General features: G+C 43.3%; 1 protein-coding gene across 3 annotated transcripts in view; it reads right to left on the reverse strand.

Annotated features, from left to right (window-relative positions):
• The window catches only part of tncb (tenascin Cb), a 55,195-nt gene extending 44,117 nt beyond the window's left edge, over positions 1 to 11,078 (reverse strand). The window contains exons 1-2 of one of the 3 annotated variants that reach the window (XM_076099716.1): positions 10,674 to 11,078; positions 278 to 433 (exon numbers count right to left, since the gene is read on the reverse strand). The gene's annotated coding sequence lies outside the window, so the exon portion shown is untranslated. Of the gene's footprint in view, position 1; positions 241 to 277; positions 434 to 10,673 lie in introns of those variants that run through there. The other 2 variants (XM_076099714.1, XM_076099717.1) reach the window with 2 other exon arrangements.
• Positions 11,079 to 12,190: the final 1,112 nt, after the last annotated feature.

Genomic DNA, 12,190 nt, shown 5'->3' on the forward strand with positions numbered 1-12,190 from the left:
CCAATCTACGCAGAATTCTGGTGGATATTCCCTTTTCTGGTTTGCCCTTGCCATTCAGGATATATTCATTAATATACTCTCACCACACATACACACATCCACAACGGTGGCCAAAGCTGGACATAAATATTATAGTATCCCACTGAAAAGCAATTAACCTTCTTCTGTTGCTCCCAACAAAAGACCACTTCCAATCCTGTTGCTGCCCCTGACCCACTTTAGGACCCTCTGCTCTTAGAGGAGGAGACACACACTTAGCAGATGACATTCTTCTCACAATTCCTTTGAGGACCGGGGAGCAGCAGCCATCATAGGGGCAGCGTGTGACCTTGGCGATCTTTGGCTTTCTTTTTTCCGGCCACGTTGAAATCAGCTTGCCACGGACAGCCCCAGCAACACCTGTATTGTGGGGAGCCTCCTCCGTCTTTTTTCTCTGCAGACCAGGCCACAACCCAAGCTGGCAGATTATTACCGGTGTATGGTTAGACCATCTGTGGGATGCCTGTAAAGCACAGAGGTCTGCTACCTGCAAACAGCTAGGTCAGCATTCTGACTGCTTACTTGACAGCCAATGGGTTTTCTTTCATTTAAAGTCCGTTGGAAAAAAAAGGGTTGTGGACTGGAAGCCAACCATAAGACCTGTTTTTTCTTTCTTGCTCTTTAATCAATTAAATATAAGGGTTGGTTACAGGTATGTTCTTGCTGTTACATAAGGTGTTATTTATTGATTTATTTACTTAAAGCATTTTGTTTCCTTTAATTAATAATCGTGTTTCTACTGGTTTTCTATCCTGAAAGATGCTGAGAGATATAAAAAGTACAATTCTTAGCCTGTCAGTACTGGAACCAAAAGGGAGAACAAAATTATCTATAGAGATGCCATGCATGCAAAGTGTCTGGCTCAGCCTCAGTTTATATAAAGCCTTTTTTAGCCCACCTTTTCAGAGATGCTGACACCAATCTTTTCCTGCCTCTAATAAAACCAATGTGTGCCTTGGCTGCTCTAAAGGTTAATAGCAGCTATTAGCAGCCAACATGAAAATATCTGGATAAGCACACAGGATATTTCAAACCCTGCGGTGGATTATGTATGAAGGGGTTTCATTTTCTCTCTGCTACACCTGACTTAGTGGCGCTGATGTGGATGCAGTAAAAAACATGGGGCTTCTTTGCTGGCCATCTTCATGCGGAAACCCGGAGGCTGACAGTCAGCAGGTAATATTCCAGCAAGAGGTGTTCGGTCTCCTCATCCCGGCCTGATTTGTGATTAGGCAAGCTGACAGATGAGCCCAGTTTGAAGGGATCTCACCGCTTCAACGCACATGCACCCTGCATCCCCCCAGACCCCTGATTAGACAGGCAAGGATGAGCGCCTCCATGATGGGTCGACTGTAAAAGTGCTAATATGGCTTGCTGATGGGAACGCTGAGGACCTTGGCCCTCAGGGGTCCATCCCACCCCCGCCACCCTGGTTCTCATGTCACACATGCACATCCACGCGCACACCAATACAGCCACACCGCTGTGCCCAAGCATCACAAACTAGGGATTAAATCAACAAAATAGCCAGAAAATTGCTTTGAGTTGCTGCTAAGGTTTTAGTTCTGGGCGGATGGTTGGCTTTTTGTCTTTGAAGGCTGGCTACTCTCCACATGGACCTCTGAGCGAGGCATCCCTGAGAGACCAAAGTGTGCTTTGTTCGAGAATATGTGGCTCTGGCAAAACTCTGCTTTATTCAGAAATAGATGAAGAGAAGAGAGTTCCACGGAGTCGGAGAAGAAATCTGATTTGACCTTTTCTCTTCTTAGATGGATTCTACCACTCTTAAATATAAATTAGAACAATCAGAATAAGAGAATCTGAGTGTGACGCTGAGAAGCAGAGGTGCTGATTCCCCTGTTTGGACTTCCTTCATGAGCACCATGTTACCCTGGCACTATGCTAATGCTGCTGGTTGCTGGCACTGCAGACACAGACTTGATACAATCTGACTGCTGCTGCTTTGTTATTCCCTCATTTGGTTTTGCTGTATAGTTAGCTTTTCAAACAGTAACAAAGCATGTTGCCTGTCTTGTGGTCGAATGTTAGGCGATTTTTTTTCCAAAAGAAACCTGCTGGCACACATATTCGGTGCAACTTATCTAAATGACCCTGTTGTGTATGAGCGAAACACTTGAAGTTTTATACCTCACACAGTGGAGAGCTGGGAAGATCCACTTGGCATTGATTTCAAAAGTGATTAGGTCTCTCGCTGTCAGGAATGCATGAGAGTGGTATGCACAAACCTTCCAACAAAAGTTGATACTCCTTAATGTGTATCGGCCAGAGGAAAGAGTCACATCCAAAGAGTCCAGGATTGACAATCCACAGAGAGTTGCTTCTTTACATACGTCCTGTCCTGATTTTTCCATTAATGTAATGTAAAAAACAGCAGCAGTAACTCACTCCCTCCTGACAAGAACAAGTGTTTTCCAGTATGTTCCTTTCTTTAGCTTCCATGTTGTGCAAGTACAGAACCTTACACCTAGGGTACATCAGGAGAATGCATTTATTTCCCACAAAGGCAGACCAAGGGGATCAAGATAAGAGTTAAACAAGGGCAGTCCAGTCAGTACAAAACCCCATGAGTTACTGAATATCCCCAGCCCAGCAGTTGTTACTGTGGTTAACCTTTGCTGAGAATCCGAAATGGCAGCTTTTCTATTGTTGGGAAAGCAGTGGTTATCTGTGCAGCCGTTCTGAAGAGAAAATACAATTTGTTTTGGGACAAAAGAAATGCGAGTGTTATCCACAGCAATGTGTGGTCTGTCATTTAAAAGCAAACCTATATGTGCTGTCAGTGCTTTTAATGAAAGGAAAATAAAGATTGGTAGCAGGGACAGACTGGCAATCTGGCAGACAGAGCATTTTCACGGTGGGCCGACACAACTGTCTTTTCATTTTTTTTGCCTCACCGCCCCATAAAACCGGTAGATCTCATTGTTTTTTTTCTTCTTAATTGGCTGGCCAAATCACATCTTTAAATGATTTGCCCTTTGGACTCAGGGCCTTGATTCAACAAGGCATTTGCAAAAATAGGATGTGGAAGAAGGATAAGACAAAACGCAAGGGATGCGCAGAAGACAAAAAAAAGACAGCCCAGAATGTTAGTAGCTACGGACTTTTCAGACCCTTTAAGCGACTTGCTGCTCGCTAAGTAAAGATCAGCGGTCAGTCGGCAGCTTCTCTGGCAGCAACATCTCCTCTCTCGCTGTGGTGGAAAAAAATGTATATTTATATTATATTATGTTATATTATAACATAATATATTACTATGTGAATAATATATATTACTATGTGAACTATAATAATATATGTCTTGCAAATAATAATTTGTCTTGCAAATAATATAATAAAAGTACTATGATACTTGAACTTATAAGTCGTTTTAAATGCTTTATAATGTTTTGTGATTATGGTTGTAAAGATGATAAATATAGCTGTAACTATAAATATAGTGCTATAAGCAGATTATTCCGCATTGTAATTATGTGTCTATGTTCATAGACATGAAAGTGAAAATGTAATTTGTTTCGGCAGAAAATAAAAGACAAGTGTTATCAACAGCAATGTGTTGTAGGTAATTTCAAAACCAAAAAAACCAACATCCAGTCAACGAAAGGAAAAGAAAGATTTGCTAACTGTCACTGCATAATGGCAGCAGTGAGTGTGAACAGACAGCGCAGTAGTTGTCTGATTACTCGACAACAAACAATCTGGATAATGAAGCGGCGTGCCCCCCTTGGTGCGTAAAAAGCTGTAAATATTCAACAACTACAACTCAAGTCCCAGGACTGTATGTTAAATAGGTCTGATAGGATGTGCATGTTTTCCTTTCATTTCTGAAGAATTTATCAAGCTTGCCTAGTTTTGTGGGTCATCCGTGACAAAAACTCAGCTTGCCTTCTTTGGTACAGTATCCAAATCTGGGTCGCTGGTACAAGGACTGAATGAAGGGTTATTGCCTGGGGCTCCTTTTACCTTGAGACAATGTCACACTAACAAGGGAAAGGGACCAAGAAATGGGCCTCTGTCACGGACACTCACTGCCATGTTAAGAATCATGAAATCCCACTTTAAAGGTGCAATGTGTAACATGAAGCCACATGCTCCAAACAAATGTGTGTGTGTGTGGGGGGGGGGGGGGGGGGGGGGGGGCATTTCCCCTGTACTACTGAGTCCATACAATCTAAATTTACAATAATCAGTTCTAAAAAAGAAAAAAAAACTGAACTCCTAACTAACAGTAGAGATCTCTGCATTACAGAGACTTCTTTGACATAATGTCAACACTGTAACCTCTTCACATTCTTTAAAGAGGACATATCCCAAAGAACCACATATGTACACTAGAATTGGAATCTGCTGATGAACATGTTTAGCACAATCAAATTGCCTTGCGAGGTGAAAGAAACCTCCCACATACGTCCTGAGCTAGAGCAGGTGAATATTGATTTAGATCCCGTGTCTCCACCAAGGTCATAGCCAGAGAGATAGCGAGTTGCTGAGGACAGCACTATAGTTGTGAGTTATAATCATCAAACACAGAAATTAATTTCCAGGAAGAGGCATGGTCGACGCGCGATCGATGGTTGCTGTTGTTGCATTGCAGAAAAGGTTTTTCAAATTTGAATCACCTCGCGCTCTGGAAGACACACACTGTATCTTTTTCCACCCTTTATGACCAATGCGGCCGTTGCTGTTGTGCTGAACTACACAAACCCCCCCTTAGGCAGAGTAAAGAAACAAACTGCTGGGCGAATTTTGGAGGGATGCAGTTCGAAAACAAGATGAAGAGGCAATCAGTTTCGACTCATTTCATGTGAGGGAAACGACTGAGGCTGAGCATAGGATTTGGTTCGAATGTGGCAGTAATGTGGTCAGGCAATGACATCAGCTAATTGGGTGAAGACAAGTCTCCTCTCTTCTCGGGAAAATCTTCTTCTGTCTTGTTTGACAGATGCATATTTCAAAAGCAAGTTAGGTGCAGCAGGTCCCAGACCAACATGAATGGTTATTACAAATATCATCTGAGCAGAAAAATCTGTCAGTTCTAAGGTCATGGAACCAGCATGATTGATACATTTGATAATATTTTTAAAGTATAAAGCAAAAGTAACAGTAAAACTTGTTTTTTCTTTAATGACTGTGTGACTTTAAAGCTGCACTATTTCATATTTTTTGTATTAATAACAGATCAAATGACGATACATATTGTGAAAGTGGTCATTCATAGTAACCAACCCAACTCTCTTCAGCTCTGTTTTTAAGATGACAGAATGCAGACTTGGCTATTCAAATTTGACCATTGCAGAGGCTACAATCAATGCTTTTTTTTAAACAGAATTTAAATGTCAAGTTGCAGCATTTTTCACTACATTCTGGTATATAATGGAACAATTTTTAATTGAATAATTGAGAATATAATGGGCAGATTAATCCTTGAAATGAAATCGATGAAAATATTCATTAATTGCAAAACTCGTAGTCTACAACTACTTTATGAGGTGACAATATATCAGTGATGTGTGTACAGATTGTTCTGCTAACCTTCAGAGGCTAAAACATCTATTATTGGCTTTCAAGACATTTGCTTGAAAAATGTGCAGTAACATCACTTGACAACTTTGCAAATGACTATTTATGCTATAGTGTGGATACAATAACTCATGATGCCCAAATATAATTAGAGGATTGTTTTCACTGAGGTCCAGATGACACTTGAAAATATCCAGCCAATGTGGTTGCACTGGTGAATGTAAATGTATGTAATATCCATAATTATTTTCAACCTCTGACAAAGGTCCTTTGACTTTCAAGTATAAAATCTCTCCATCCCCTCTCAAGCCTAACAAATCCGACTGAAGGCACTGACGTGAATTCAATAAAGCATATCAATATTTCCACGACAACACTCATCATTATTTCCCAAATGGTAAACAATTTATGATGATTTGACTTGCTAAACAGATATGAAATGGGGAATACACTTTTTTTTGATGGATGGAAAGAAGGCTGATTTCATCAAACCAAAGGCTGTGCTCATTGGCTCTCCGCTGTGACCCCATTGGAATTGATGACACAGATAGCGGGGGAGTGGTGGGGGTTAGTGTGTTCATGGCTGATAAGGCAGACGGGGAGGCTGGATCTGAGATACCGGCAGAAAACACTTATCTGGGTACTCAGAGAGAGCGCTCTGCCAAGGCTGAGCCCTATCGCGCTCGCAAAACAGCCAGAGTGCTTTGGAGCCAGAGCTGACATGTCTGACTGATACCGCCCCAAAAGAAGTCTATTTCTTCAACCAAAACCAATTTCCGACTTTGACACTGAGATACGGAGAAAATGAATGTTGAGCGAACGAGTGTGCTCACTGGGTCAATTGCACAGCAGACAGTCAAATCTCAATTTACTTTTTACTGCATTGTGATTTGACTCGCGGCTCGTCCTGAGGCCCATCGATATTCTTTATGGCTCTTCCCCCGCGGCGCCTCCATCTTGCGCTGCTGTTCTCGCTGGGTCCAGATGGAGAGGTCTGAGGCTTGTCCATTGTTCATGAGCTTTTTAACATGCCGGGATGCTGGTGACCTACTGTTTATTAGCCTAACCCCCGTGTGGTGTGCAGACTTGGCAGCCTCATGTGCAGCCTTTACAACACATCGACCTGCTGTTTTCTCCAGACACTAATAATCGCGTAGCCCCTCCGTTCTACCTACTTCCTTCCTCAGCTTTCACACTGCACCGCAATCACTATAAAAATCTGGCTCGTATCTGGCTGCTGCCTGTGTCGAGGTATTGATGTCAACTTCTGGGACTCGTCTAAACTTACTATGTAACTAACACCTTCCCTCTCAGGTAAACAGCTGCAGGGTGAAAGCCCCAGTCTCCCTGCAATCTCAAGAGAGCGTTTGGCTAGTGACTACTTGTGAACTTTAAAAAATGGAATTGTTATCAGTGTATTTTCCCAAGGGGCACCAACAGGACATGTATCATAGAGAAGTGTGGAAATTTGTCAGACTGCATGAATCACTTGACCTACAAACTAAAAGATACTACCAACCAACATTATTTGCTTTTTTTGTACCAAACAAAACTATTTTCATTCTAGAGGACAGACAATCACCAATTTCTTCGCGAAATATCTTTGACGTTTGAGTTGTACGGTGACTAGAGTGGTGGATTCAGACATTGGAGGCAGAGATTTTTCTGATAAAGTCTAAAGAATGCTAAGTAAACATGTAAGAGGACTTTGCAAGGCCTTTCAAAGACTGCATATTTTAGCACTTTACACTGAAGGTTTATTGGTTACTTCCATTCATTTTTTTTCTCTCCACTATAAATGGAAGCGAGCGTGTTGGCTGTGATACCCGGACATCTGTTTGTCCTTGTCTGTGATGAAAGCCTGAAGCGTGTTGCGTGTCCAAATTGGGAGTGCCTTCCATTCAGACACTTGTATGAGCCGAATGACCCCGGTCCCCGGGGTCGGCTCTTCATTGGCTTCCCCTCTTTTTTACTATTTTCCCCAATTTAAATTGTCTGTCCCTCTCTAAAGGGCCCCCATCTTGTTCCAAGAACATTATGGCTCATGCATTCCAATGTGTGAGGTCACTGGTGGAGGCGAAGTGTCAGTGCGAAGTGTCTACCACATGTAATCATCCATTGGATGCCTCCAATGGAGGGTATGGGCAATACAAAGGTATCCCGGATCCCACAGCTCCAAGACTTCCACTCCATTCCCGTCGCACATTAGCATCCGAGGAACATTAAAAACCACCTGGAATGCTTTAAACAATGGAATTATTTGAGGGGGGTCTTTGTACTGTGGTAATGACTAATCGAACTGGGGCTGAGTGGGGCACAGGAAAATCCAACTGTGGTGACTTTTGTGGGAATCATTAGTGCCTAACAAACATTTATTTGAACAAAGGCACGCTACCCTTTGATGCAATCCTTCAAGTTCAGCCGAGGATGTTAGAATTTGAGAAGACAGGATTCTTCTTCTGTGACCAGATTTTCCGCCTGTGGTGCTAGAGTACAATTCTGAGGTTCGCCCAAACCACGAAACACACATTATTTTTAATGTCTGTATTTAAAGCAGTGATTTCTGTTTTACTGCCTGACGTTCATCTTTTAACATTAGACCTTCAGTTTCACTGTGCTTAATGTGTCTTTTGGTTTACTAGATTCAAGGTATTTAGAGCCATCTGGACCACAGGTGGTCATATAAACCGGCAGCACAGTCCAGGTGAAAACATCCAAAGATGTACTCATAAATTATGTAAAATCTAGGGAAATTTCACCAAACCCCATGGTAGACAGCACGGCAATTCAGCAGAAACCATGGACAATGGAGAAGAAGAGAGACAAAGGGAAGAGCAAGAGAGGAGGTGACATTGAGAGTCTGGATCAGTCTGAATTAAAGATGATGTTCATTTAATCCAACCCAAAACATCTCGGCATATCTGCTGAGCCTTGCCCAGCGTGGGTCATCTGAAAAACCCACGATTACTGTTTGCTTTCAATCACCAGCGAAAGAGCTAAGTGGGGTTAAAGACAGTCATCCTCTCAGAGAGCTTTGTGGGGCATGGAGCGTCGGGAAGCGAACAGCTGTCCAAACAAAGGCCTGTTTCCCACTCATCGTTGTGCCGAGTGTCACTGTCAGTGGCTATCATGTGCCTAGCCAAAGCATCATCAAACATTAATGCAACCAAGCCTTTGCTGCCACCTACAATCGGACAGCAGATATGCAGAAAAAGTCATTGTGTGATATCCGGAATAGGTCGAAATGAGTCAAAAGAAGAAGTATTTCAGATGGATTGAGCTGAACCGGCAAACCTGAAGTCACAGCTGCTTCATTGTGTCCGCATCTCCTCAACACACACAATTACCATCCGGCAGAAGCTGCCCTGGTATCCTGTGGGTCTCCTCCATCACAGCCCACATTATATCTCCGCACACGCCCACATCTCGCTCTCCTCCTCCTCACCCGTTTACCGCTCACCCTCCGCTCTAACCCTCTGTCACTATGATTTACATAGGAGTCCCCATATCGGGCACCGTAAGGATACGATTTTTCCACAAACGGCTTCAATGTGAATCTGTGAGCCCTGCAATAAATCCTGCCTCAAAGAACTGCTAACCCACAAAAATGCTAAAAAAATAGCACATTCATTTGCCTGCAAATCAAAAAAATCATAAGCAGTTAAACACACCCTTTCTCAATTCATCATTCTTACGTTGTCTGGTATGACCAACAACAAACTTTATCCAGACTTGTGTGAGTCAGGTCGCTGACTCAGTAGCACTAATGACTCTTCTTTACTTGTGCTACTTTTACACTATATTTTAGCGTTTACCATTAACCCGTAATCGGCCACCGATGTCGCCGTTTAGCAAAAGTCACACCAGCTCACTTTAATTCTTAACATTTGTTTGACAAACTCGATGGACACTAAAGATTGTAAGCCCTTTAGCAATCCAGAAATTATATTTCTGCTGTCAAACACCCACATCAGCGAACACCATCTTATTTACTGATCCATCAAACATCCTCTATTTCATACTGTCTGTTTCTCTTTCTGCAATGTCTGTGTCGGACGCAACTGACAAACAAATGAAGCTGCCCTCAAGATAGGAGACTAGGAAGCACATGGAGAGGGACAGCCACTGCCAGCGTTTGTGTGTGTGTGTGTGTGTCTCAGTGAGGCTGCCAGTTTACAGCCGGCAGTGTGAATGCTGGAGATCTGGGAGAGGAACCAACCAGCAGCATCTAATATATAGCAGCTGTCTGTCTCCTGGGTTACACAAGCCTACTGTCTGCTGGCAACCATAAAGTGTACAGCTGGAGCTATTCCGGCAAGCAGCAGATACGGACACACACACACACACTGACCCTACCCATCTCTCCGATCAGCATCAGCCCCAACGCATACAGAACAATTCAGTGGATCATCACAGACTTCCATCTCTGAAGACATTACTCTTTTTTTTACCTGCTCTGGTAATAAAATTGGAAATAGCCAGCAAGTGAGAGGAAAAACTTTCACAGCAAAACATAATTGGCGTCCAGTTGCATTCAGTGAAGTACGAAATTCAGTCGGTCTCTGAAGTCCTCCCTTGTAAAACATGAGGGTGATTTTCAGAAGCTGCTCTGATGGCTGAAAATCCCACATTTTTCACTGGAGGTGAGGATATATAATAGCCACACATAATGATTAGCTGATTAGTTAACTGAAATTTAATTGACAAAATTCAATAATTTGGGTTATTTATCAAGCACAATTTTTAAATGTTGATTGCTTTTAGTTTTTTCAAATGAGAGTATTTTGCTGATGTTTGTATCATTGAAAACGTAATATTTGAGGCTTTTGGACAAAATAAGTGATTTGATGTCACTTGCTGTGAATATCATTTTTTAAAATGTTTTGTTGACTAAACAATTATAATCAACAGAAAAATTGCTAATGCCCTTAGTTGTAGCCCTACAGTCAATTTCATAAAAAATGATAATGAAATAATTCCTCCAGAAAGTTTTGATATCAACTTATATAAAAGAGGAAAAAAGCTGAGTGAATGTGGTTGAAGTTATAAAGTTGTCCAGCTTTGCAATACATTTTTTTTTAAAGAAGGTGACTTACCTCACGGGCGCAATGCTCACGGCTCCTCCACTGATTAGAAAATGTAAGCAGAAGCAGGCGTTGAAGACCGCCTTATCAGCCTGCCCCGACAAACGTTCTCAACGGTGTGTATCTCTCAGAACGCTGACAGCTCTGTCATCTTCTCTCTTCCCTCTGTTCTCTTAGTGTTTACTCGAGTCTACCTAGAGAGCCGGCTGATGTTGTGCAGCCAGTGAGAAGAGAGAGACGGAGAGCGGCAGAGTGAGAGAGAGGGAGAGAGGGAGAGAGAGAGAGAGAGAGAGAGAGAGAGAGAGAGAGAGAGAGAGGGAGGGAGGGAGGGAGGGAGAGAGTGAGTTCCCGTTCTCTTAAACAGTAGACCCTCTGCGGTCAGACTCCACTCCCACCTACTGCTCTCTTAAATGCCCCCCACCCATTCACCCTCTCCACAGCATTGTGACTGAAAGCGAAGGAGCTGAAACGGGACGCCTCAAGGCTGGAAAGGGAGAGAAAGAGTGACTGAGAGAAAGAGAGTCGGAAAGGAAAGGTGGGGGTTCGAGGGAGGGGGGGGGGGGGGGTATGGTTGGACCATTAGCAGCAAATTGCAGCGGGCAAGCCAATGAAAGGCAAGATATGAGTGAATGCAGGGCCTGCATTAACATAGCGTTTAAGAACTTGAAAGCAGGGAGTGAAGGGGGAGCTCCATTCGTGAGACTGATGAGGATGCAGACAAACACTGAATGTATAATAAAATGAGCAATGCTGCTATTTTTGGTTGTCCTGTATAGAAGACGAGTCACACCAGAAAGTGGCACTGTGAAACCAAATCTGTCTCCACCAAATATTTGGTCCTAAAAGCTTGACAATATATTGACTACTCTCCGGCCTGGCTGGGTATGAGTACTCCATAACTGTACGGTATTGCCAGAGAAAAAAGCAGCACCAAGTAGTATCGAAACTTCTCCAATCAAACGATACCTGCAACCGATCCTATTTGTTCCTGCATGTCGGAAATAAACTCATTATTTGTATGGTTTTGCTTGAAGCCACAAGCGTTCTTTGATTTAAAGCGATGTGTGATTGGCCCACAACCAACAACCCACACAGCAGGGATTGCGTGTCTACTCATGGCTCTCAACAGGGAGTATGGCTGAGCCGGCGGCTGGAAGCTAACTGTGTTAACAGTACGAACAGTGTTAACAGCGCAAACAGTGTTAAACGACTTGGCATTTGCTTGCGAGATCCGAGGGCTGGTCTACGGCAAAACGTCTTCTGTCGTGGAAACCCCCCAAAGACGGCAGAGGGAGCGGCATAGTTGTGTTGACCAATTATGTGGGTCCATCGCTGGAAGTAGGCGGCGGAGGGCGCTGGCATCCCGGTGACGGGTGCCCGGGCTAGCAACTTGCTGTGGTCGCTGGAAGTAGGTGGCCAGGGGGCACTGGTGTCCTAGTGCCAGGTTGCCTGACCCGGGTTCTCCTGCTAAGGCTGGTTGGTGTGATTGCTGGAGGTGGAGAGCTTGGGGCACTGGCATTCTGGTGCCA

This window comes from Anarhichas minor, unplaced genomic scaffold (assembly GCF_050575085.1).
Source record: "Anarhichas minor isolate MPS153535 unplaced genomic scaffold, ASM5057508v1 ptg000025l, whole genome shotgun sequence".
In the NCBI taxonomy this organism is placed as follows: Eukaryota; Metazoa; Chordata; class Actinopteri; order Perciformes; family Anarhichadidae; genus Anarhichas; species Anarhichas minor.